The sequence below is a fragment of the Heptranchias perlo genome, chromosome 20 (assembly GCF_035084215.1).
Source record: "Heptranchias perlo isolate sHepPer1 chromosome 20, sHepPer1.hap1, whole genome shotgun sequence".
NCBI classification, from domain to species: Eukaryota; Metazoa; Chordata; class Chondrichthyes; order Hexanchiformes; family Hexanchidae; genus Heptranchias; species Heptranchias perlo.
Genome location: NC_090344.1, coordinates 28,416,872 through 28,443,971, shown reverse-complemented (window position 1 = coordinate 28,443,971; position 27,100 = coordinate 28,416,872). Strand labels below are relative to the sequence as shown.

Sequence of the window (27,100 nt, the reverse complement as noted above, 5' to 3'; positions counted from 1 at the left end):
AAATTTAAAAAGCAGAGGCACTTGAACGGCTGGCTGTACTTAAAGTGGATAAACCACCAGGTCCGGATGGGATGCATGCTAGGTTGCTGAGGGAAGTAAAGGTGGAAATTGCGGAGGTACTGGCCATAATCAACAAACATCCTTAGATATGTAGGTGGTGCCAGAGGACTGGAGAATTGCAAAGGTTACACCCTTGCCCAAAAAAGGGTGTACGATTAAACCCAGCAACTATAGGCCAGTCAGTTTAACCTCAGTGGTGGGGAAACGTTTACAAACGATAACCCGGGATAGAATTAACAGTCACCTGGACGAGGGTGGAATGATTAGGGAAAGCCAGCACGGATTTGTTAAAGTCAAATCGTGGTTAACTAACCTGTAAGAGTTTTTTGATGAGGTAACAGAGAGGATAGATGAGGGCAATTCAGTTGATTTGGTGTATGTGGACTTTCAAAAGGCGTTTGATAAAGTGCCGCATGGTAGGATTATCATCAAGATTGCGGCCCATGGAATAAAGGGGGCAGTAACAACATGAATGCAGAATTGACTAAGGGCAGGAAACAGAGATTACTGGTGAACGGTTGTTTTTCGAACTGGAGAGAGTTGTACAGTGGAGTTCCCCAGGGATCAGTGCTGGGACCACTGCTTTTCTTGATATATATTAATGACTTGGACTTGAGTGCACAGAGCACAATTTAAAATTTGCAGGTGAAACAAACCTTGGAATGGTCGTAAACAGTGATAAGAATAGTGATAGACTTCAAAGGATATAGGTAGGCTGGTGGCATGGGCGGCGACGTGGCAGATGAAATTTAATGCAGAAAAATGAGAAGTGATACATTTCGGTTGGAAGAACGAGGAGAGGCAATATAAACTCCAGGGCACAAATGTAAAAGCGGTACAGGAACAAAGAGGGGTTTATGTGTACAAATCGTTGAATGTGGCAGGGCAGATTGAGAAAGCGGTTAAAAAGCATACGGGACCCTGGGCTTTATAAATAGACGTATAGAGTACAAAAGTATAGCTGTCATGATGAAATTTTATAACACACTGGTTTGAACACAACTGAATTATTGTGTCCGGTTCTGGACATGGCACTTCAGGAAAGATGTGAAGGCCTTAGAGGGGTGCAGATAAAAAATACTAGCATAATTCCATGGACGAGGGACTTTAGTAACGTGGATAGGCAAGAGAATCTGGGGTTGTTCTCCTCGAAACAGAGACGGTTTTGTCGAGATTTGATAGAGGTATTCAAAATCATGAAGTGTCTGGACAGAGGAGATGGAGAGAAACTGTACCTATTAGCGGAAGGATCATGAACCAGAGGACATAGATTTAAGGTGATTGTCAAAATAACCAAAGGTGACATGAGGAAAAACTTTGTTACACAGCGAGAGGTTCGGATCTGGACTGCCCGAGGGTGCAATGGAGGCAGATTCAATCATGGCCTTCAAAGGGGAACTGGATAAGTACTTGAAAGGAAAAATAATGCAGGTCTTCGTGGATAGGTTCTAGCTGGATTGCTCTTGCAGAGAGCTCGCACGGACTCGATGGCGCGAATGGCCTCTTTCCGTGCTGTAACATTTCTATGATTCAATTCTATGTATAGGATGTAATGCAAAGGGAACAGAGCGTGCCACAAATCGACACGACTCTCAGTATCCTCCCAAGCAATGTAGTTCAAGGGCAGCTAATTCTGAAACGTCTTACTTGATAACTCAAGTCGTGGACTCGAAAGCAATTTGGTAAAGGGAGGCTAATATTGGTGAATGGAAATAGTTGGTGCACAACTTGATATTGCTGTGCATCCGAATATAAAACGAGATTGGATGGACAGAAGTGGTCTGAAAGGATGGCCGATCGGCTGTGAGACGCAACGAACATTTATAGTGGCTGCACACCTACACTAACAGCGGCTCGTTGGTCTAGGGGTATGATTCTCGCTTCGGGAGTTTCGTTGCGCAATATGCGAGAGGTCCCGGGTTCAAATCCTGGAGGAGCCTCTTTTTAGTGAAAAGTTAACAATTGGCTTCTCACATCTTTTCAGTTTTGTTGTTGGGAGAACTGAATTGTGGCCAGAGGATGTTTGAGCTCCAGTTGACTGAATGCCGAAGTTTCGTCGGCGCAACACACATGAAGCAAATAAAATGTCTCAAGATGATGAGGAGATTGAAACTGAATTTGGATTTTTCCCAATTCAGGCGGATATTAGATGACGGGATAGAAAGGCACATATCCAAGTTTGCCGATGACACCAAGATGGGCAGCATTGTAAGCAGTGCAGATGAAAGCATAAAATTACAGAGAGGCATTAATATAATAAATGAATGGGCAAAATTGTGGCAAATGGTTCTGAATTTCGTCAAGTGTGAGGTCATCTACTTTGGACCTAAAAGGATAAATCAGAGTACTTTCCAAATGGTGAAAAGCTCGAAACAGTGGAGGTCCAAAAGGACTTAGGGGCCCATGTACATAGATCATTAAAATGTCATGGACAGGTAGAAAAATAATCAAAAACGTTAATGGAATGTTGGTCTTTATATCCAGACGACTAGAATACAAGGAGATAGGCATTATGATACAGCTGTACAAAGATCTGTTTCGACCACACCTGGAGTATTGTCTTCAGTTCTGGGCAACGCACCTTAGGAAGGATATATTGGCTATGAAGGGAGTGCAGCGTCGATTTACGAGAGTGCTACCTGGACTCCAAAATTTAAATTACGAGGAGAGATTACATAAACTTGGGTTTGCCTCGAAATAAGTACATTAAGTGCTGATTTGATCGAACATTTCAAAATATTAAGGGGAACTGGTGGGGAAAACAGAAAAAAAATATTTCCGCCCGTGAGCGTGTCTCGGACTCCGGGACAGAGCATAAACATTGGGGTCAGGACTTTCAGGCGTGAAGTTGGGAAACACCTCTGCAAGCAAAGGGAGGCAGAAGTTTGGAACTCTCTTCCGCAAACAGCAGTTGATGCGAGCTCAATTGTCAATTTTAAGACTGAAATTGATAGATTTTTGTTGACCAAAGGCATTAAGGGATATGTGGCTAAGGCGATAATATGCAGTTAGGTTACATATCAACCAGGATCTCATTGAATTGCGCAACAGGCTCGAGGGGCGAAATAGTATACTTTTGCTACTCAGCTCCTCATTGTTACAGAATGATCCTGCATTGTATCGGGAATCGAACCAAGGTCTCCAGGGTAACAAGTAAGAATTCGACCCCTGCACAACCAATGTGCGCGTTTGGAACAGCAGCATGTGTCCATTTGGAATCCGATCTGAACGAACATGCCGTTTACAGCTGCGGTGGCCGAGTGTTTAAAGCGTTGGACTCAAAATTCAATTGAGGTTTTCCTGCCCTGGTTTGAATTCTGCTCGCAAAGCTACTGTTTAAAGATCACTTCAGTGCTGAAATAGATTAATTGGAGTTAATTGACCGCATTTATCTCTCTCCCAGAATGAGAGATTCTCCAGCGAGGCCTATGATTTGAACTTGTGTCCAATCTTCTCTTGCAAGATTTCAAGACCCAAGAAGGAATCTCTCCCAATCTGTAACATAAATTCTGCTAGTTTGCAAAACCTGACATTTATACTCTTTATTTTCTTTGCCTGCATCTCTCCATCTCTCCATGTCTCCGTCTCTTGTCTCTCTGTATTGTCCACAATGGACTTCTCAGGATTCCTTGAACGGCGATGGCTGATCTAACCTGCAACAATAGCAGAGAAGGGTAAAGAAAAAAACACTGAGGAAATAGGAAAAGGAAAGGTGCAACCCAGCTGATAAATTCGTAGCTAATGTTTCCACATTTCGTGGCTCTTCGCTCTCATAGTGAATGAAAGCAGCAATTTGAGTAAAGTGTACTTCTGGTGGAGTGTAAACTATGACGATGCCGAGACAGACGACAATGTCGTTTCAGAGTAATTCATTCTGTAAAGTGTTACTTGATAATACAAGTCGTACATTCAAAATAAATTTGATAAAGAGAGACTAATATTGTTGATCTGAAATAATTAGTTTAGAACCTGATATTGCTCTATATCGTATATCGTACAAGAAAGCGAGTTTGAATGGCCATGGTGTTCTGAAATGATGGCGGATCGGATGCGTGGCAGCGAAATTTTACAGTGGCTGCACGGCTCTGTTCCCAGTTGGACTTTGGATCTGATTCTCGCTCAGGGAGTTTCACTGGTTCAAATCCCGGTATGAGCCCCCTTGCGTCCCCATTTTTCGTCAAAAACCACCAATTGGCTTCTCACATCTTTGAAGCAAGTGCAGAAGGCAGGTTTGACTTATCTCCAGCCGAGCATGTTTGAACACCAGAGGACAGAATGCAGAGGGTTTGTCCACGAAAGACACGCAGACGAAATAAAGATAATCTTTCAAGAAGTTGTACAGATTGAAGCCGGCAAATGAATTTATCCCAATTCAGGCGATTTCATGGGTACAGATACAAAAGGTTAAGGAAGCTGCATTGGCCTGGAACCAAACCCCTGGTTTCCCGTCGGCAGGCGAGGGTTCTACACTCAACCACCAATCCACACACGGCTGCAGGCTGCACGTGTCGCGTTGGATCCAAGTCTGGAACATGCAGTCTGGCAGAGTTCCTGTGATCAGCCTGCGCAGTCTACAACCGCGTGCTACCTGTGGGTGACCAAACGAGTGGGTCAAGCAAGGTCTTGAAATTCACTGAGATTCGAAATCACTTCAAACCGCCACTGTAAAATGGTCAAATAAATAAGAGCTGTAGTTACCAGGCAGTGTTTACTTTTTTCAGAAATAATGTAAGAATCCAGCCCTATGTACACGTCTGAGATTTCACGGCATGCGACGAATTTCCTTTAAGCTGCCACCTAAATTCTGCTCAACCACAGAATTGGAGATTTATACTATTTTTCTTTGCATGTATCTATCTATCTCTGTCTGCGTTTCTTCACTTTCGCTGTTGATCCCTAATGGACTTATCAGGCTTCCTTCAACAGACAGGTCTGCAAACCCGGGATGGGAAAAGGCTGTCGGTTCTTCGTCCAATTGTTGGATTTCGACGGGATGAGATTTGCTATTTTCCGTCTCCGTTTTCGGAAAAAATAAACCCAGATGGGATTCCCCCTCCTCGGGTCCCGTCACCTCCGGGTAATGGGAATGAACCCGATCTAGCACTCGATTTAATATCTGTATTCTCATTGTTTAACAATAAAATTATGAGGATATATTTATTTTGAGGACACATTTTAGAAATGAACACATTACAGACTTATTCGAAAACTAGAAGCACGTGGGATTAAAGGGTCGGTGGAAACGTGGGCAAGTCATTGGCTCAAGGATAGGAGGCAGAGATGAGTGGTGAACGGATGTCTTTTTGACTGGAGAGAAATATGCAGTGGGATCCCCCAGGGGTCGGTATTAGGATTATTGTTTTTCTTGTTATATATAAATGACTTGGATGTGGCAATAGGGAGTACAATTTCGAAGTTTGCGGATGATACAAAACTTGGTAACGTGGTAAATAGTGAGCAAGATAATAGCAGACTTCAGGAGGACATGGACACACTGGTGAAATGGGCAGTCACGTGACAGATTTAACGCCGATCAGTGTGAAGTGATGCACTTTTGGATGAAGAACATGGAGAGACAGTATAATCTAAATGGAACAATTTATGGGGGGTTCCAAGAGCAGAGGGACCTGGGGGAGCATATTCAGAAAACAGGGCAAGTTGATAAGGTGGTTAAGAAAGCGTATGGGATACTTGGCTTTGTAAATAGGGGCATTGAATACATTAAAAAGGGAAGTCATACTAATCCTTACAAATCATTGGTTAGCCCTCAGCTGAAGTATATTGCACAGATCTGGGCACCAAACTTTTGGATGAAAATGCATTGAAGAGGATTCAGAGCAGGTTGATCTGGATGACACCAGTGATGAGGGACTTCAGTTATGTGGAGAGATTGGAGAAGCTGGGATTGTTCTCCTTACAGCAGAGATGGTTAACGGGAGAGCTAATAGAGGTATTCAAAATAATGAGGGGTTTTGAAAGAGCAAGTAGGGAGAAACTGTTTCCTCTGGTAAGTGGGTCGGTAACCGGAGATCACAGTTTGAAAATAATTGGCAAAAGAAGTAGAGGGGAATTGAGAAGAATTTTTTTCACACAGAGGGTTGTTAAGATCAGGAACGCACTTCCTGAAAGGGTGGTGGAAGCAGATTCCATACGATCATTTGAAAGGCAATTGGACATAATTGAAGAGGACTAATTTGCAGTGTTATGGGGAAAAATCTGGGGTGTGGGTCTAATTTGGACAGATCTTCGAAAACGCCGACACTGTAACGACGGCCGAAAGGCCTCCTTCTGTGCTGTAAGATTTTATGATTCGATGATTACCTTCTGAATCATTGCAATTGAAGCTATTCATTGTTGAGCAACCAAGAAAATTATAACCGTGATATTCGGCTTCTCCATTCCCTTATGAATATCGCAGATTATAATGTCCAGGCGGGGTGGGACTGAATGGGGGATAGAGTGCGGAGATTGGAATTTAATCCGAGCAGAATGAACTTGGTCTCATCAGTTTTTGTTATTTTTCCTACCAGTTGCCCGAAGCAGGTGGTGAACTTTCTTCTCGAGAGAGGATCGTCATTTCAGTTCAGAAGGAGAAAGGGTATCAAGAAAATCGGGGAAAAACGCACACAGAATGATCCGGGACTAACAGCACATCCATTTTAAACAGACACAGACACGGAATGATCCGGACATAAATCATAATTATGGTGCATAAGTTTCTCTTACGTTGACCATAAGATTTACTCTTTTTACAATGACACCAATGTACAATCTGATACTTCGCGACCTTACAATCTGAACACCATCCTGGAAGGAACTGTTGCTGATATCAGCAAACAATGCAAAACCCTCCGTCTGCCGTTTCGAGAAGGATGGGACTTTCACCAGACCTTCTGGGTGGACTGAATGGGAGAAACAAAACTTAAACACAATAACGACGAGGATGGGATTCGAACCCACGCGTGCAGAGCACAATGGATTAGCAGTCCATCACCTTAACCTCTCGGCCACCTCGTCGCATGCAGAAATATGCGAAACCCCCTTTATTCAAAATTAAAATTCTGGCTATGTTGCCAATCTGAAGTGAAAACTGGAAATGTGTTTCTCCTCAGCAGGTCAGGCAGGATCTTTAGACATGGAAACAGAGTTAACGTTTCAGGTCGATGGCTATCACATGAGTATTCCAACTCACTCAACTTGCGCCTTGTGGATGGTTGAACGGCATTAGGGAATTAGAAGGTGAGTGACTTGGCTCAGAATATCCAGCCTCTGATCTGCTCTTGTAACCACAGTATGCATGTGGCTGGTCCAGTTATGTTTCTGGATGTTGATGGTGGGGGTTCAGCGATGTTAATATCAAATCCCCACAGAAGAGATTTACTGCAAAGATTCTAGGGATGAGGGGTATAAGTTTCATGGATAGATTGGAGAAGCTGGGGTGGTTCTGCTTGGAACAGAGACGGTTACGAGGAGATTAGATAGATGTATTCAAAATCATGAAGGATCTGGACAGAGGAGATAGAGAGAAACTGTTGCCATTGGCGGAAGGTTCAAGGAGCAGAGAACATCGATTTAAGGTGTTTGGCAAAAGAACCAAAGGTGACATGAGGAAAAACTTTTCTACACAGCGAGTTTTTAGGATCTGGAATACACCGCCGGAGGGGGTGGTGGAGGCAGATTCAATCATGGTCTTCAATGAGGAACTGGATAAGTATTTGAAACGAAAGAGAATGCAGGGCCACAGGGAAAGGGTGGAGGAGTGGGTCTGTCTGGATTGTACTTGCAGAGAGCCGGCACGGACTCGATCTGCCGAATGGCCTCTTTTCGTGCATTGACCTTTCTTTGATTCTATTCTATTTGTGGGAGGCGATGCGAAGCGACCGGAGCGTGACGTAAATCGACCTGCTCATGTCCATTCCCTGATAATAAATCCTAGTGTGATGCAAAGAAGAAATTCATAATTATGGTGCATATCTTTTATATTATACTGACAATAAGAGGTACTCGGTTCACCAGGGCGCCATTGTGCACATTGATTGATAATTCGCCGAGATCACCCCTTACAGTCCCAACACCTCCGTCTGAGAAACAGTTGGGTAGCAATCCAGACTTTGCTGAATTGTGCAAAAATGTGTAAACCAGCAATGCGGAAAAGCACTTCTTATCAAAGATGGGTTTTTGGTGAGGCGGCCAAAATGGAAGGGTGCACAAATTCTGGCAGCAGTGAGATTCGAACCCACATAATTCAAAAATGGAAACCAGCATCCGAGACAGCGCAGTTACTCACGCATATGACAAGCCATTCAGATCTGATGACGAAGGTCATAGAGCTGAAACGTTCCCTTTGGTTCTTTCACCACAGGTGCTGCCTGACCTGCTCAGCGTTTTCAGCATTTTCTATTTTCATTTTTGTGATTTCACAATGGCTGTTTTCCTGAAAACACCCAATTTGACCCAAGGACGCAGCTCGCACTTCACTTTCCTCACGCGCTTAAAGTCTGCCGTTTCCGAACAAAATCTCCTCCGCGCCGAGCTTTCAAAGGACCTTTCGCTCATGGTCAATCTGTAATCGACACCTTTTCACCATTGCCGCTCTTTTCATTTCTCCTCATTCCTTTTCAATCGGACATTTCCACAGACCTATTAAGATCAAGCGAAACATTTCCGACTTTTCTGCACCGCCCAGATTGCCAATAATGCACCTTCCAGCCGCCATTCGCAGCGATGCAGCGCCGCCCGTCTCTCCCGCACATCAACTGCTCGGGGAAAAGCGCCAACGACCATGAAAACAAAACCCAGTTCTTCAGTTAACATCCCCCGTGTCACAAGATACCCCATGAAAATTTCACGGAAAAGTATGCGCTGTCCTTCCGAATGCCAGCCCTGCTTTCTTCGAGCTTGTCTCTGGAGCAGACAGGCAGATCAAAATGTATCGACTGGTTTCAAGTCACAAATGAACATTGATGTGAACGGGACATGTGCCCCCGAGAAACAGCGGTCGATGGAGAGCAAACTTAAAGGCGTAAGAATGTGAAAGTAAATGTTAGAGTGGGCAAGGCCGCAGTAAAGCCTCAATGAAATAGACCATGATTGTGGAAGGAAGGAAAAGCTGGAAGAAGCGGCGGGTCTGAATTTTGGATCATCCAACAGAGACACGTGAGAGAACAAAAACAGGATACAGACAAATGTGCTGGAGGCAGAAAGACAAAGAAAGAAAGTAGAGGAATGGGAGAGAGGGAGGTGAAAGAAAGAAAGAGAGAAAGAAAGATAGAAGGGAGCGAGAAAATCAAGCGTGCAATACTCACCCCGCAAACGGGCGCTGCTCCCAACCGGCTGCACTTCGCCCCATTGACCCTCATCCCATTCACACCATCCTACAATACACTGTCAATGCTCTGCAGAGAGACAGAGAGTATAAAGGCATGAAGACACACACACCATCCTACAATGCACTGTCAATGCTGTGCAGAGAGACAGAGAGTAGAAAGGCATAAACACACACACACCATCCTACAATACACTTTCAATACCCGTGCAGAGAGACAGAGATACTCACATACCATCCCACAGTACACATTAAATATCCGTGCAGTGAGTCAGAGAGTTTACAGGTACAGAGACACTCACAGCGTCCCACAATACACTTTAAATCATGTGCAGTGAGTCAGAGCGTTCAAAGATACAGAGAAATTCACCTTTCTTTTTTCAAAAGTGGCACATCCCAGAAGCAAGAGAGAGCGTGGGTCAGTCTCCTTCTCCTGATAGAGCTGAGGCTTGTCAGTCAAGAGTCCCCTCCTCCCTGTATTGGCCGTGGAGGAAGTGCAGAGTAGATTTAATAGAATACCTTCAGCCTGACGGAGGTTAGGCTGACTGGTCTGTAATTACTTGATCTGTCCTATTCTCCCTTTTTGTACAACAGTACAACTTGAGCAGTCCTCCAATCCTTCGGCATATCACCTGTAACCAGGGAGGATTGGAAAATTATGGTCAGAGCCTCTGTTATTTCCTTCCTTGCTTCTGTTAACAGCCTGGGATATATTTCATCGGGGTCTGGAGATTCAGGTGGAGCGATTTGGATACTTCATTTTCCAATTTGCAAAGATTTTCACCGCAGGTCAAGATCACAAGTTCAGGTCCAAATTAGGACTACTTCCGGGTTTGAACCTCAAATCGTGAATTATACCCTAACCCCAACGAGCCCAGAAACAAGAACGTGTCTTTAAGTTAACCCGTTGCTGACACATTCTATGAGAGGTCTGACTGTACAATGAAAGGGCGTTTTGGAAGAGTCAATCTGATATCAGTTTCCTCCTCAAACCTGAACAAATACCAATTCCAAAGTGCCATTTTGTCACTTAATTCCACAAATCAGGTAAAAATAATTAGTTGGACAAGGCACTGCTGGGAGTTGAACCCAGGATCTTCTGTTCACAAGACAGATGCTTTAACCAACTAAGCCACAGGGCCCATCCATGATAACTTAGCCCTACCTCCTCTCACTAATATCTATCAGCGATACGTTACTGTCTGTTTGGGGTTCAGACCGTGTCATCTTTGTCTGTTTCGCTTGTCCGTTCACCTGTGCATCCCGATGCTGCCTGCATATCTCGTTGTGTTTTTCTTTGTGTGTCCATCAGTGCTATGATACAGGGATGATTACGTGCACTTATGTTTGTTACATTAAATAAATTCCCGGTTTAGACAATTCTCGCTCTGAAAGTGAAGAACTATTGAGACGAACTTTACAGCAAAGTATTGTTTATTTTGGTGCTGAAAATAAAAAAAACCGTAAGAGGTCCAATCAGGGAAAAGGAGAAAAACCTGTTAGGGAAAATGAGGACAACAGTTAAGATTTTATCAGTATATTAAGTGAAAGAAGGGAGACTTAGAGTAATGTGGGCCGCTTAAAGACAGATGGAGGTGATATTGTAATTGAAAATCATGAAATGTAGAGTTGCTAAATATTTACTGTGCTTCGTTCGTCACAGAAATAAATGAGGCTGGATATCAAAGATATGAGGAAAACTATAAATAAATCAAGGGGATTCAGTATAAGTAAAATAATGGCAATGGAGAAAATAATTAGATTAAAGATAGACAAATCTCCAGGACCTGATGGTTACCATCCCAGGGGACTGAGAGGAATAGGTGAGGAAATTGTACATGCTTTAGTCATGATCGTTCAAAATCTCTTGATTCAGGAATTGTTCCTTTGATGGAAACAATTTCAATGTCACTCCATTATTTGGGATGGGGAGCAGAGATGATGTTGGAAATTATAGACCCATTAGTCTGACATCCGTTGTGGGGAAGTTGCCAGTATCCGTTATTAGGGAAAGAAAGATTGAGCACTTGGATAAACATGAATTGATCAGAGAGAACCAGCATGGATTTGTAAAGGGTAAGTCAAGTCTAACAAAACTAGTTGAACTTTATGAAGATGTAACTAACGTGGTAGATAATGGAGTGTCCATGGTTGTTAAATTATATTGACTTCCAGAGGTATTCGATAAGGTACCATATAAGAGACTGTTAACGACAATGACAGTGCGTAGAATTTGAGGCAACCTAATGAAATTGGTAGGGAGTTGGTTAGAAGGTGGGAGACAGAGTCCCGGTATATCAATGACATAGACGAAGGAATAGAGAGCCGTGTATCCACGTGTGTCGCTGACAACAAGATAGGTGTCACAGTGAGTCGTGTGGATGGAAGCATAAAGTTACAAAGGGAAATTGATAAATTAAGAGAGTTGGCAAAACTGTGGCAGATGGAGCAACATAGAATTACATGGAAAGTACATCACGGAAACAGGCAATTCTGCCCAACTAGACAATGCCGGTGTTTATGCTGCAAACAAGCCTCCGCCAACCCCATTTAATCTAACCCTATGAGCAAACCCTTAGATTCCTTTCTCCTCCATTTGTTTTTCTCGCTTCGCTGTAAACGAATCCATGCTATTCGCCTAAACTACTCCTTGTGGGAGCGAATTGATCATTCTAACCACTCTCTGGGTGAATGTGTTCCTCTTGAATGCCATATTGAATTAAATAGTGAATACCTTATATTCATTGCCTCAATGATTTGGAGTCCCCACCTCCACAAATGCAAACACCTTATCTACGTCTAATCTATCAAACCCTTGGATAATCTTAAAGTCCGATATCAGGTCACCCCTCAGCCTTCTCTTTTCTATACAGAAGAGCCCCAGTCTGTTCAAACTTTCAATATGGAGAAGTGTGAGTTCATCTACTTTGGACAGAAGCAAGATGGATCAGAGTATTTTCTAAATGGTAAGAAGCTAGGAACTGTGGAGGAGCAGAGAGATTTAGGGGTCCAAGTACAGAAATCGCTAAAAGCCAGTGGAATGGTAGAAAAATTAATTTAAATGTCTCATGGGATGTTGGCCTTTATTTCAAGCTGGTATTCAAAGTCGGGGGTAGAGAATGTTAAAGATAGAAATCCCTGCTGAGACCCAATTTAAAGTACTGCATTCAGCTCTGGGCACCACACATCAGGAAGGAAATATTGGCCTTGGAGGGGCTGCAGCGCAGATTCACCAGAATGATACCGGGGCTAAAATGGTTAAATTATGAGGACAGGTTATGCGGAGGTCGGTCCTCATTTTTCTCTTTTGGATCCGGCCCCAGCCGTTTACTGTTGACGGGAGCGCGTCTGATACTAAGTCAGTCACAATCGGATGCAAATCACATCACGGGCACAGCGGCTCTGGAACTGGCGACTGGTTTTACATTGAGTCTTTTTTATGGGATAGGCTGTACATTGTTTGTATAATAATAATAAGTTTGATACAATGAAGGTTTTTTCAGTTATTTCCCATTTCCACCCACACCAGTTTTACATGGCAAAAGGTAACAATATTTAAGGGATGTGATGTACAGTGTTGGTGGAATCAATGTAATTTAACTTGATATATTGTAGAATCTCTTGTCTATCCTAGGCTCTTACCTCATGCTTAGATCCTCACCTAGTATAAAACCAGTCACTCACTGATATAAATAAACCAGTAACAACCCCGAAACCTCAGCGGGTATATTTGTTCCGATACTAAGTGATGGTCCCAATTTCCACTGAAATTCTCGATCAGCAAATACCAGAGGCTGTTTTGGGTTTGACAAACTGTGGAACAGATTGTTTTAAAAGCCGGAAAGAGGGAAAAACTGGTGGTTGATATTAAGTGTTTTACATTAACGCTTTCTGTTTCAGATTTACAATTTATCTTTGTGTGTTACTGACAGGAGCGGCTATAACGGAGCCCAGTGACTGGGTAACGAGCTGCACTGAATCATTGTCCTGTGTTACAGACCGGCTCGTTAGACCTGTTCATTTCGTCTCATCTCATTGTCAGCAAACAGGAAATTACTAAAGTTAAGGCTGGTGAATAACAGCTCGAAATATCAATCCTCTCGATCACTGGGGACAGAGTCTTCCGCAAAACAGGGATTTTCACTCGTGCAAATTTCATCCACATTTTCTGCTCTTCATTTCCCTGATCTGTTTGATGCGCCTTTCCCTTCAATTCACGACCTACAGGAAAAACCCGATTTTATCGTCGATTTTCGGGTCAAGAGGTATGATGAGATTTCAAATAATTGAAATCGACCCTTATTAACGTCAATATCGTCACCTACACGTTTGACAAATGCAAAGCGGCTTCACTCACGGTTTTGCTGCACAACTCGTTCAAAGATACTGTCGGTAATTGGAGGGTCTTTCAAGCCATGTCACGAACATAACAGTTCGCACTGCCGTTTTCCTCAAGACGCTTCAGATTCATGTGGAATGATTACGGTCTGGCGTTTAAATCTGTTCCCTTTTCACAAATGCCCCTTTGAACCTGTATCCTTCAGTATTTTTGATAACCGATACGAAATCGGTTTGCCCTGTACTGTACATTACCTTTTAAATATTACAGATAAGCAGAGCACTTGAGCTGTCACAGCTGTGACTTTGACTTTTCTCCCTCTCCTCTGGATCTCCCCGGTAACTGTCACTAACCACAATCTTCTGTCACACTTCTCCATCAGAAAGTTCCGAGCCTCAGTTTTCAAATGAAATAACGCCCATCTCATCAATCTCCGACAGCGCAGAGAGAGTTTCTCAGTTTCATTTCACACTTTATCCAAATCCTCCTTAAAGTACCATCCAAATCCTCCTTTAGTTAATAATAATATAAATAAAAGTTCTGATCTTCTGGCGTTTTGTTTCAGATTCCACGACTTTTAAAGTTCACTGCGGATATTTATCGAAGCGCATCTTGATTGAAAGCTTCTTGGAGAAATCGGAGAAAGATCACGAAGCGATAATTGTGAGTCGGAAAATGAAGCTGTTTGACGGTAGCATAGATATTACCGATTGTGCGCTGCTCTTGTGGCGCAAACGGTCAACGTGCGGTACTTTTATGAGCTCCAGATATGTTCAGGTTGTGAGTTTGAGCCTCACCTGGAGCAGTGGAACATTTTGACCGGAGTTCAAGGTACAACTGATATGTTCCATAACGCATCTACTTCTTATTGTTCCCATGTGGGCACTTGGGTTCCTCTGGTCTACCGTCTTGCAATAGCAGGTGTGAGTTTACTTGTTTATCGGGGGAGAGGGGGCTTTTAGCGGCAGCTGATATGGCAAAGGGGCCGGTACCAGATCTTTAAATCTAAAGAACCAAACACACAATTCTTCCTTTCGTGTGGGGAAAATTTGGAAGGGAAATCTGCTGCCTGGTTTCACTGTGTAACGGGTGAAATTATTCAGCTTACAGATGTTAATACGCTGAAAGGTCGAGAGGCCTTTTCCAACTCCCGTGTGGGACAAGTTTAGCTTTGGAGCCACTGGGTAAAGTGTTATTTTAATTGGTGCTAACGAATGAGAAGATATTTGGCACAAACAAGAAGAATTGTAAACTCACGAGTTCACTGTCCACGTTTCTCACATCATGTTCAACAGGAACAAGAATTCTCCTCAACACGTTACTGAGAATTTTCAAAAAGGGATCCTCATCATGGTTCGACGTCAACGAGGGATAATTCCGAGTACAGGAATCTGCATAATGGAAACTTTTCTAATCGCGAGTCCGGGTAGCTCAATCCGGAGAACATTGGACTTTTAAAACCGATAATGATCTGAAGGCTCAAAGTTTGTTTTAGGCTGTAAATTTTGAAACAGCTGGCAAGCCCTGTCTTTGCAGCGGAGCAACAACTGCGGGACAGACGAGGCCTGCGATGTGCTGTCAAAGCTTCGGTGGTATCCTGTTTCCCAGGGATGGACAGAAATGCGCTTTCTTCAGCGGCATTCGCTGCTTTCCGCCAGCAACGTGTGATTGGAGAGAGCGGAGCCGGACAGGTGGCCTGAATGTTGTTGCTGTCGTGGCCTCACTCAATCCGGGAGGTGGGGAACATCGAAATCGAAAAACTGATGGATGCAGTGCTGCTTAGAAATGTAGGTATTAACCGGGGCAGCGCTGCAGGATTCTTTAATGATCTCTCACAAATCAACTGAAAACAGTCGCAATGTGCAGCTTTGAGAGGGGCTTTCTGCACCGTTAGGGCAGGAAACGGGAGTGAGGAAGAGACATTGTCGGTATCTCTGTAATGCTTGAGTTTGTGCAGAAGTTCGATGAGGTGCTGTATGTTATGCATAATTAACTACAGAGTGAATTCTTGCTTTATTTAGATTTATTAATTGTTAGCGGATTACGTTTTCGCTCGGTTTCGAACCCGGGTCATTTCGTGTGTTAGGCGAACGCGATAATTAATACACGACGAAAAGTCAACTGTGCTTCACTCAGAAGATAGGTGCCGTTTACAAATGCTCTCAGTGCGAGAGCCGGGTCAGATTCCCGTTCAGGGAATTAACTTTTACAAAATAGTTTATTGTGTTAATTTCGCAAAACTCATTACACTCTGCAAAAAGATGATCGTTTTAATCGCCATTAATCAACCAGCAACATTCTGTTTCAGACTGAAGGAAATCCTAACATTTTTTTATTCACTCATGGGATGTCGGCGTCGGTGGAAAGGCCAGCACTTATTGCCCAATCCTAATTGCCCTTGAGAAGATGGAGGTGATCCGTCTTCTTGAACCGCTGCTCTCCGTGTGGTGAAGGTTCTCCCACGGTGCTGCAATGTAGGGATTTGCAGGATTTTGACCCAGTGACGATGAAGGAACGGCGATATATTTCCAAGTAACGATGGTGTGTGACTTGGAGGGGGCGTGCAGGTTGCGGTGTTCATATGTGCCTTCTGCCCTTGTCCTTCCAGGTGGTAGAGGTCGCGGGTTTGGGAGGTGCATCTTGTGGATGGTACACACTGCAGCCACGGTGCGCTGGTGGTGGAGGGAGTGAATGTTTAAGGTGGTGGATGATGTGCCAATCAAGTGGGCTGCTTTTTCCTGGGTTGTGTCGAGCCTCCTGAGTGTTGTTGGAGTTGCACTCATCCAGGCAAGTGGAGAGTATTCCATCACACTCCTGACTTATGCCTTGTAGATGTTAGAAAGGTTTTGGGGAGTCACGAGTCTCCAGTGCAATCACATCTTTCCTGTAATGTGATGACCACAACTGCACGCAGTACTCAAGTTGTGGCCTAACTAATGTTATGTACAGTTCTAGCATAATCTCACTGCTATTGCAGTCTACGCCTCGGCTAATTAAGGAAAGTATCCGGTATGCCTTTTAAACACCTTATCTACCTGTCCATCTACCTTCAACGATCTGTGGACATGCACTCCAAGGTCCCTGTGTTGATCTACACCTCTCAGTATCCTCCCAAGCAAGGTAGTTTCAGAGCAACTACTTCTGAAACGTCTTACTTGATAATACAGGTCGCACAGTCAAAACCATTTGGTAAAGGGAGACTAATATTAGTGACTGAAAATAGTTAGTGCACAAGTTGATATTGCTGTATACCAGAATAGAAAACGAGATGGGATGGACAGAAAAGGTCTGAAAGATGGCTGATCGGCTGTGGGAGGCAGCGGACATTTATACTGGCTGTACGACAGCCAGTGGTTTGTTTTTATCGGGGTATGATTCTCACTTGGGGGATTTTATTGATCAATGATACGAATGGTCCCGGGTTCGAATCCACGACGACCCTGACAACGAGAAGGCATTTTGTGAAAAGTCACCAATTGGCTTCTGATACCTTTTCAGTGTTGCTGTTGGTCGAATTGAATTATATATAAAGCATTTTTAAGATCAAGAGGTGAGAGTGCGGAACTTTCCAAGGCGAAACACATGTGAAGTAAATAAATGTCTCAAGCTGATGAGGAGATTGAAGCTCGATGTGAATTTACCTTCAGGCGGCCTCATTGATATTAGATGACAGGATAGAAAGCCACATATCCAACTTAGCCGATAACACCAAGATGGGCAACATTGTAGGCAGTGCAGATGGAAGAAAAATATTACAGAGATACATTAATAGACTAAATGAATGGGCAAAACTGTGACAAATGGATTTCAATTTAGTCCAGTGTGAGATCATCCACTTTGGACCTAAATAGGATATTTCGGAATACTTTCTAAATGATGAAATGCTCGACGCTGTGGAGGTCCAAAGGGACTCAGGGGTCCAGCTACATAGTCATTAGAATGTCATGGACAGGTGCAGAAAATAATCAAAAAGGTTAATGTAATGCTGGCCTTTATATTTAGAGGAATAGAATACTAGAGAATAGACATTATGCTACAGCTATTCAAATATCTGGTTAGACCATACTTGTAGTACTGTGTTCAGTTCTGGGCACCGCACCTGCGGAAGGATAAATTGGTTGTGGAGGGAGTGCAGTGTCGATTTACTACAATGATACCTGGACTCCAAGGGTTAAATTCCGCCGAGAGATTACACAAACGAGGTTTGTATACCCTGGAATTTGGTAGGTTAAGGGCTGATTTCATCGAAGTTTTCAAGATATTAAGGGGAATTGTTGGGGTAGATAGAGAGAAACTATTTCTGCTCGTTGGGTGCCTGGGACGAGGAGACATCGCATAAACATTAGAGTCAGCAATTTCAGGAGTGAAGTTGGGAAACACTTCCACAAGCAAAGGGAGGTAGAAGTTTGGAGCTCTCTTTCGCAAACAGCAGTTGATGCGAGCTTAACTGTTAATTTTAAACCTGAGATTGATAGGTTTTTGTGAACCAAAGGAATTAAGGTTTCTGATGCTCAGGCGGTGATATGGAAGTCGGTCACAGATCAGCCATAATCTCATTCAATTGCGGAACAGTCTCGAGGGGCGAAATGGCCGACTCCAGTTCCCAAGTTGCTCATTGGTGCAGAATGCAAAGCGACCCTGCATTGGCCGGGAATCGAACCCGAGTCCCTCGCGTGGGAGGCGAGAATTCGACCACTGAACCACCAATGCTGGTACATCTACTAACTGCAAATGTCCACTTACGTCTCTTCGCTCTCATCGTGAATGAAAGTTGCAATTTGAGTAAAGTTTACTTGTGGTCGAGTGGAAATTGTGACGATATCGAGACAGACGACAATGTCGTTTCAGAGCAGTTCATTCTGTAAAGTGTTACTTGATATTACAAGTCGTACATTCAAAACGAATTTGATAAAGAGAGACTAACATTGTTGATATGAAATAATTGGTGTCGAACCTGATATTGCTCGACATCGGACATGGTCCAAGAAAGCGAGAGTGGATGGATATGGCGTTCTGAAAGGATGGCGGATCGGGTATATGGGAGCGGAATTTTACCCTCGCTGAACATCTCCGTTGCCTTTGGGTCTGATTCTCGCTCAGGGAGTTTCACTGGTTCAAACCGGATGAACCCCGTTGTGTCCCCATTTTTAATCAAAATCACCAATTGGTTTCTCACATCTTTTCAGCGGAGCAGAAGGCAGGTTTGACATATCTCCAGCAGAGCATGTTTGAGCACCAGAGGACAGAATGCAGAGGGTTTGTCCACGTAACACACGTAGACGAAATGAAGATAATCTTTCAAGAAGTTTTACAGATTGAAGCCGGCACGTGAATTTATCCCAGTGCAGGCGATCTCATGTGTGCAGAATGAAAAGGTAAAGAATGCTGCATTGGTCTGGAACCAAACCCCTGGTTTCCCACCGGCAGACGAGGATTCCACCACTGAACCGCTAATGCACACATAGCTGCAGGTTTCACGTGTAGCGTTGGATATATGTCTTGAATATGCAGTCTGCAAAGCTCCTGTGCAGCCTGCTTTTACAGCCGCGCGGTACCTGTGGGTTAACTGACCGAATGAGGCAAGGCATGGACTTTAAAATTCACTGGGCGTTCGAAACCAACTCCCACTCATAGTACGAAATGCTCAAATAAATTAGAGCTGTAATGACCAGGCAGTGCTTCTCTCAGAGATAAAGAGATAATCCAGCCAAATGTTTGCCTATACGATTTCAAGATATGGGGTTTAATTTAAGATGCACCTTTAATTCAGCTTAATCACCGAATGTGGAGATTTATTCTATTATTTTCTTTGCGTGCTTCTCTATCTCTGTCTGCATTTCTTCTCTCTCTCTCTGTTTTCCCCTGATGGACTTATCAGGCTTCCTTGAACGGCCAGGTCTGGATGGAATATGGCTGACGGATCTTCAGTCAAATGTTGTATTTCGACGGGATGATCTTTGCGATTTTCCGTCTCCGTTTTCGGAAAATATAAACCCAGATGGGATTTCCCCTCCTCAGGTCCCGTCACCTGCGGGTAATGGGAATGAACCTGATCTATCACTCGGTCTTAATATCTGTATTCTCATTGCTCAAGAATAAGATAACGGGGTTACAGCTATTCTCAGGTCACATTTTAGAAATTAATACACAACAGATTTATTCGAAAACTAGGCGCACGCGGGGTTAAAGGGCCAGTGGTAATGCGGGCACGTAATTGGCTCAGGGATAGGATGCAGAGAGTAGTGGTGAACGGATGTTTTTCTGACTGGAGCGAAACATGCAGTGGGATCCCACAGGGGTCGGTACTAGGACTATTGCTTTTCTTGTTATATATAAATGACTTGGATGTGGGAATAGGGAGTACAGTTTCGAAGTTTGCGGATATTACAAAACTTGACAAAATAGTCAGTAGTGAGGAAGATAGTCGCAGACTTCAGGAGGACATGGACAGAATGGTGAAATGAGCAGTCCCGTGACAGATTTAATGCAGATCAGTGTGAAGTGATGCACTTTTGGAAGAAGAACATGGAGAGGCAGTATAATCTAAATGGAACAATTTATAGGGGGGTTGGGGCGGGGTTGTGAAAGAGCAGAGGAATCTGGGGGTGCATATTCAAAAAACACGGCAAGTTGATAAGGCGGATTAGAAAGCATAAGGGATACTTTGCTTTGTAAATAGGGGCAGTGAATACAAAAAAAGGAAGTCATATTAATCCTTACAAATCAGTGGTTAGGCCTCAGCTGGAATATATTGTACGGTTCTGGGCACCACACTTTTGGATGAAAAGGCATTGAAAGGGATTCAGAGCAGGTTGACCTGGATGATACCAGTGATGAGGGACTTCAGTTATGTGGATAGATTGGAGAAGCTGGGATTATTCTCCTTACAGCAGAGAAGGTTAAGGGGAGACATAATAGAGATATTCAAAATAATGAAGGGTTTTGAAAGTACAAGTAGGGAGAAACTGTTTCCTCTGGCAAGTAGGTCGGTAACCAGAGGTCATAAATTTAAAATAATTGGAAAAGAAGGAGACCGGAATTGAGGAGAATTTTTTCACACTGAGGGTTTGTTAAGATCTGGAACGCACTTCCTGAAAGGGTGGTGGAAGCAGATTCCGTAGAATCATTCCAGAGGGAATTGGACATGTACTTGAAGAGGACTAATTTGCAGGGAAAAATGTGAGGTGTGGGTCTAATTTGACAGGTCTTGGAAAGATCCAGCACAGGTACCACGGCGGAATGGCCTCCTTCTGTGCTGTAAGATTCTATGATTCTATGATTACCTTCTGAATCATTACAATTGATGCTATTCAGTGTTGAGGAAGCACGATAATTACAACCATGATATTCGTCTTCTCCATTCCCTTATGAATATCGCAGATTATAATGTCCAGGCGGGGGTGGGACTGAATGGGGGATAGAGTGCGGAGATTGGAATCGAAGCCCAGCGGAATGAACTTGGTCTCATCAGTTTTTTCTCATCAACATTTACCTGACGAAGGAGGAAGCCTCCGAAAGCTTGTGAATTTAAAATAAAATTGCTGGACTATAACTTGGTGTTGTAAAATTGTTTACAATCATCAGTTTTTGTTATTTTTCCTACCAGTTACCCGAAGCAGGCGGTGAACCTTCTTCTCGAGGGAGGAACGTCATTTCAGCTCAGAAGGAAAAAGGTATCAAGAAAATCGGGTGAAACGCACATGGAATGATCCGGGACTTACAGCACATCCCTTTTCAACAGACACAGACACGGAATGATCCGGGTCTTACCGCAAATCCATTTTAAACAGACACAGACACGGAATGATCCGGGATACAAAACACAATTTTGGTCGACAAGTTTCTCTGACGTTGACCACAAGATGGACCCTTTTTTACCACGATTACCGCTGTACGTTGGTTGCGTCGCGATCTTCTCAATCTCAACACCTTCGTGGAAAGAACTGTTGCTGATTGCAGCAAACAACGCAAAAACCTCCGTCTGCCGTTTCGAGAAGCATTGGACTTGCAACCACACCTTCTGGATGGAATGAATGAGAGAAACAAGACTTGATCACAACACCGCAGAAGATGGGATGCGAAGCGAACCTGCACGTGCAGATCACAATAGATTAACAAACCATTGCCTTAACCGCTCGGCCACCACATCACATAAGCAGAACTTGGAAAGCCCTTTTAATCAAAATGAAAATACTGGCTCTGTTGCCAATCTGAAATAATAACAGTCGATGCTGGAAATCGTCAGCAGGTCAGACAGAATCTTTAGATACAGAAAGAGAGTAAATGTTTCAGGTCGATGACCTTTCGTCTGAGCTGAGTCAGAATAAAAGCGCTTTTATTTTCTTTTTTTGAATGCAAAGCCCTGGACTCTGAGGACAAGAAAGTCTGACCGTACAATATGACCTGCCCATGCACCTAAATCGAGAATGTTGAAAATATCCAGTCAGCAGAAAACTTCGGTGGAAGAACAGATTCAGTCACTGCTTGCAGCATGCTGGAAGGACCAAAGATTTATGGAGAGCGTAGGGAATTGCCAGGATACCAAGCATTAGGATTAACTCGATATTTTGGCAGAGAGTCCGTTGATGAATTTCAGATGGAACCGCAACATATTGAAATCCAGTCGGTGTGTGAAAGAAAGCGAGTGCTGATGGAAGGGGCTGGGAGTTCAGCAGTGTGGGGCCGTGTGCCGAACCACTGAAGTTAAATCCGATTCCCAATTAGTGAACCCATCCAAAAGTTCTGTTTGTTTGGTTGAGGGTTTTTTAAATTCGTTCATGGGATGTGACCGTCGCTGGCGAGGCCGGCATTTATTGCCTATCCCTAATTGCCCTTGAGAAGGTGGTGGTGAGCCGCCTTCTTGAACCGGGGAAGTCTGTGTGGTGAAGGTTCTCCCACAGTGCTGTTCGGTCGTGAGTTCCAGGATTTTAACCCAGCGACGATGAAAGAACTGCGATATATTTCCAATCAGGATGGTGTGTGACTTGGAGGGGAATGTGCAGGTGGTATTGTTCCCATGTGTCTGCTGTCCTTGTCCTGCTAGGTGGTAGAGATCGTGGGTTTGGGAGGTGCTGTCGAAGAAGCCTTGGCGAGTTGCTGCAGTGCATCCTGTGGATGGTACACACTGCAGCCATTGTGCGCCGGTGGTGAAGGGAGTGAATGTTTAGGGTGGTAGATTGGGTGCCAATCAAGCGGGCTACTTTGTTCTGGATGGTGTCGAGCTTCTTGAGTGTTGTTGGAGCTGCACTAATCCAGGCAAGTGGAGATTATTCCATCACACTCCTCACTAGTGCCTTGTAAATGGTGGAAAGGCTGTGGGGAGTCAGGAGAATATCCAGCGTCTGACCTGCTCTTGTAGCCACAGTATTTATGTGGCTGGTCCAGTTAAGTTTCTGGTCAATGTGACCCCAAGGATGTTGATGGTTGGGGATTCGGCGATGGTATTGCCGTTGAATGTCAAGAGGACATGGTTAGATTCTCTTTTGTTGGAGACTGTCATTGCCTGGCACTTGTCTGGCGCGAATGTTACTTGCCACTTATCAGCCCAAGCCTGGATGTTGTCCAGGTCTTGCTGCATGCGGGCACGGATTGCTTCTTTATCTGAGTGGTTGCGAATGGAACTGAACACCGTGCAATCATCAGCGAACATCCCCATTTCTGACTTTATGATGGAGGGAAGGTCATTGAAGAAGCAGCTGAAGATGGTTGGGCCGAGGACACTGCCATGTACTGTACATTACGTTTTAAATATTACAGCTAAGCAGAGCACTTGAGCAGTCGCAGCTGTGACTTTGACTTTTCACCCTCTCTGGATCTCCCCGGCAACTGCCACTAACCACAATCTTCTGTAAAACTTCTCCATCAGAAAGTTCCTCGCCTCAGTTTTCAATTGAAATAACGTCCATCTCTTCAGTCACGGACAGCCCAGAGAGAGTTTCTGAGTTTCAGGACCCACTTTGCCTAAATCGTCCTTGAAGTATTATGGAAAAATGTCCTTCAGTTAATAATAATATAAATAAAAGTTCTTATCTTTTGGGGTTTTGTTCAGATTCCACGGCTTTTAAAGATCATTGCGGATATTTGACGAAGCGCCTCTTGATTGGCGGCTTCTCTTTGATGAAGATCCCGAAGCGATCATTGAGAGACCGAAAATCAAGCTGTTTGACAAAAGCACTCATACTTTGGTACTTTTCTAAGCAGTATGGGCTCTGGAAGTGCTCAGGTTGTGAGTTCGAGTCTCACCTTCAACAATCAAACATTTCACTGCGAGCATTTTAACCGGAGTTCAAAGTACAACTGGTAAGTTCCATGATGCATCGACTTCTTAATGTTCCCGTGTGGGCACTTGGGTTCCTCTGGCCTCCCGTCTTGCTTGAGCAGATGCGAGTTTCGTTGTTTTCGAGGGAGAGGGGGATCTCAGCGTCAGCTGATATGGCAAAGGGGCCGGGATGAGATCTTTAAATCGAAGGAACCAAACATACGATTATTCTGTTCGTCAAGCGGATATTCATCGGTTGCAATTTTCGTGTGGGGCAAATTTGGAAGGGAAATCTGCTGCCTGGTGTCCCTGTATAACGGGTGAAATTCTTCAGCTTTCAGATGTTAATAGACTGAAAGGTCGAGAGGCCTTTTCCAGCTCCCGTGTGGGACAAGTTCAGCTTTTGGGCCAATGGGTAAAGTGTTATTTTAATTGGTGCTAACGAATGACAAGTCATTTGGCACAAACAAGAGTTCGCTGTCCATATTTCTAAGATCATGTTCAACAAAATCAAGGATTCCCCTCAACACGTGACTGAGAATTTTATTACAGTGACCCTCCCCCCTGTTCGACGTCTTCGAGGGACAATTCAGAGTCCTCTTATGAATATTTAAGATAGGAACTTAACGACTAGCGAGCCTGGGGAGATCACTCGTTAAAGCAACAAACTTTTAAAGCTGGTCGTGATATCAGGGTCCAGTGTTCAAGCGATAAATTTAGAAACAGCTGGTAAGTTCTGCCTTTGTTGCGGAGCAACAGCTCCGGGACAGACGATGCCTGCGATGTGTTGTCAAAGCTTCGGTGGTGTCTTGTTTCCCAGGGATGGGCAGTAATGCGCTGTCTGTAGCGGGAATTGCAGCTTCCCGCCAGCAACGTGTGATTGGAGAGAGCGGGGCCGAAAGAGGGGCTTAATGTTGTTTCTGTCGTGGCCTCAATCAATCCGGGAGCTGGGGAACATCGAACATCGAAAAACTGATGTTTGTTGCCGCGGCCGCAATGCTGTCTATAACTGTGGTTATTAACCGAAGCTGCACTGCAGGAGCCTTTAATGATCTCTCACAAATCAGCTTAAATAATTCGCAATGTGCAGCTTTGAGAGTGGCTTTCTGCACCGTCAGTGCAGGAAACGTGAGTGAGTGAAACACTGTCTGTTTATGTGTAGTGTTTGAGTTTGTATTGAACTACACAGAGAATGGAAAATATACCTGTTCTGTGAGGTGTGGTATTTTATTCACATTAAACCACAGACTGAATTCTTGCTTTTTTCACACTTATTGAATTTTAGTGCGTAACGTTTTCAAAATGTTTCTGCCCGGTTTCGAACCGGGGACCTTTCGCGTGTTAGGCGAACGTGATAACCACTACACTACAGAAACGCTGTTACACACGATTTTATAGGAAACCCTCAGAAGATAGCTGCCGTCTGCAAATGCTCTCAGTGTGGGAGACGGGTCCCTTTCCCGTTCAGGGGATTAACTTCTACAAATTAGTTTACTGTATTAATTTCGCAATACTCATTAAACTCTGAAAAAAGACGAATAGTTGTTCAAATCGCCATTAATCAACTAATAACTTTTTGTTTCAGGCTGACGGAAATCCTAACTTTTTTTAATGTATTCATTCACCAGGCAGAATACAGAAAGTTCAGAGGGGATGTGAAAGAGGAAATAAGAGGGTCAAAGAGAGAGTATAAGAATAGACTGGAGGCCAACATAAAAGGGAATCCAAAAGTCTTCCACAGGCATGCAAACATTAAACGGGTCGTAAGAGCCCTACTCTGATTAGTGACCATAAAGGAGATCGACTGATGGAGGCAGAGTGGGTGGATCAGGGACTAAATGAATACTTTGCATTTGTCTTTAACAAAGATGAAGATGCTGCCAGAGTCTCAGTATAGGAAGATATAGTTGAGATACCAGATGGGCGAAACATTGATAAAAAAGAGGTACTTGAAAGGCTATCTGCACTTCAAGTAGATAAGTCACCCGATCCGGATGGGATGCATCTTAGGTTGCTGATATAAGTAAGAGGGGAAATTGCAAAGGTACTGGCCATAATCATCCAAATATCCAAAGATACGGCGGTGGTGCAGAGGAGCGGAGAATTGCAAATGTTACACCCTTGTTCAAGAAAGAGTGCAAGGGTGAACCCAGCAACAAGAGGCCAGTCAGGTAACCTCAGTATTGGGGAAACTTTTAGAAACGATAATCCGGGACAGAATTCACAATCACTTGAACGAGTGTGGATTGATTAGGGAAAGCCGGCTCGGATTAGTTAAAGGCAAAATGAGTTTAACTAACCTGATGGAATGTTTTGATGAGATAACAGAGAGGGCAGATGAAGGCAATGCAGTTGATACGGTGTATATGGACTTTAAAAAGGCATTTAATAAAGTGCCCCACTGTAGGCTTATCAGTAAGATTGCGGCCCATGGATAAAGGGGCAATAGAAACATGGATACAGAATTGGCTAAGGGACAGGAAACAGAAAGTAGTGGTGAGCGGTTGTTTTGTGGACTGGAGGGAGGTGTACAGTGTTGTTCCCCAGGGGTTAGTGATGGGACCACTGCTTTTCTTCATATATATTAATGACTTGGACTTGGGTGCACTGGGCACAACTTCAAAATTTGCAGATGAAACAAAATTTGGAATGACGGTAAACACTGTGAAGGATAGTGATACACCTCAAGAGGCGATAGACAGACTGGCTGCATGGCGGACACACGGCAGATGAAATTTAACGCAGAAACATGCATAGTGATACATTTCGGTAGGAAGAACGAGGAGAGGCAATATAAACTAGAGGGCACAAATCTAAAAGGGGCACAGGTTCAGAGAGTTCTGGGGTTTATGTGCACAAATCTTTGAAGGTGGCAGAGCAGGTTGAGAAAGCCGTTAAAAATCATACGGGATCCTGGGCTTTATAAATAGAGGCATAGAGTAAAAAAGCATGGACGTTATGATGAACCTTTATCAAACACTGGTTTGCCCACAACTGGAGTATTGTGTCCAGTTCTGTGCACCGCACGTTAGGAAAAATGTGAAGGCCTTCGAGAGGGTGCAGAAGAGATTTACTGGAATGATTCCAGGGATGAGAGACTTTAGTTACTTGGATAGAC

General features: G+C 43.8%; 4 non-coding genes across 4 annotated transcripts; all 4 read right to left on the bottom strand.

The window, feature by feature from the left end:
• Positions 1-6,995: 6,995 nt before the first annotated feature.
• On the bottom strand, positions 6,996-7,077 carry trnas-gcu (transfer RNA serine (anticodon GCU)). Its single transcript has one exon. It is a non-coding gene; the product is annotated as a tRNA-Ser (tRNA).
• Positions 7,078-10,453: 3,376 nt separating this feature from the next.
• On the bottom strand, positions 10,454-10,527 carry trnat-ugu (transfer RNA threonine (anticodon UGU)). Its single transcript has one exon. It is a non-coding gene; the product is annotated as a tRNA-Thr (tRNA).
• A 7,836-nt stretch (positions 10,528-18,363) lies between these two features.
• trnag-ccc (transfer RNA glycine (anticodon CCC)) lies at positions 18,364-18,434 on the bottom strand. Its single transcript has one exon. It is a non-coding gene; the product is annotated as a tRNA-Gly (tRNA).
• Positions 18,435-25,285: 6,851 nt separating this feature from the next.
• Positions 25,286-25,358, bottom strand: trnav-aac (transfer RNA valine (anticodon AAC)). The gene has a single exon. It is a non-coding gene; the product is annotated as a tRNA-Val (tRNA).
• Between the last annotated feature and the right edge of the window lie 1,742 nt (positions 25,359-27,100).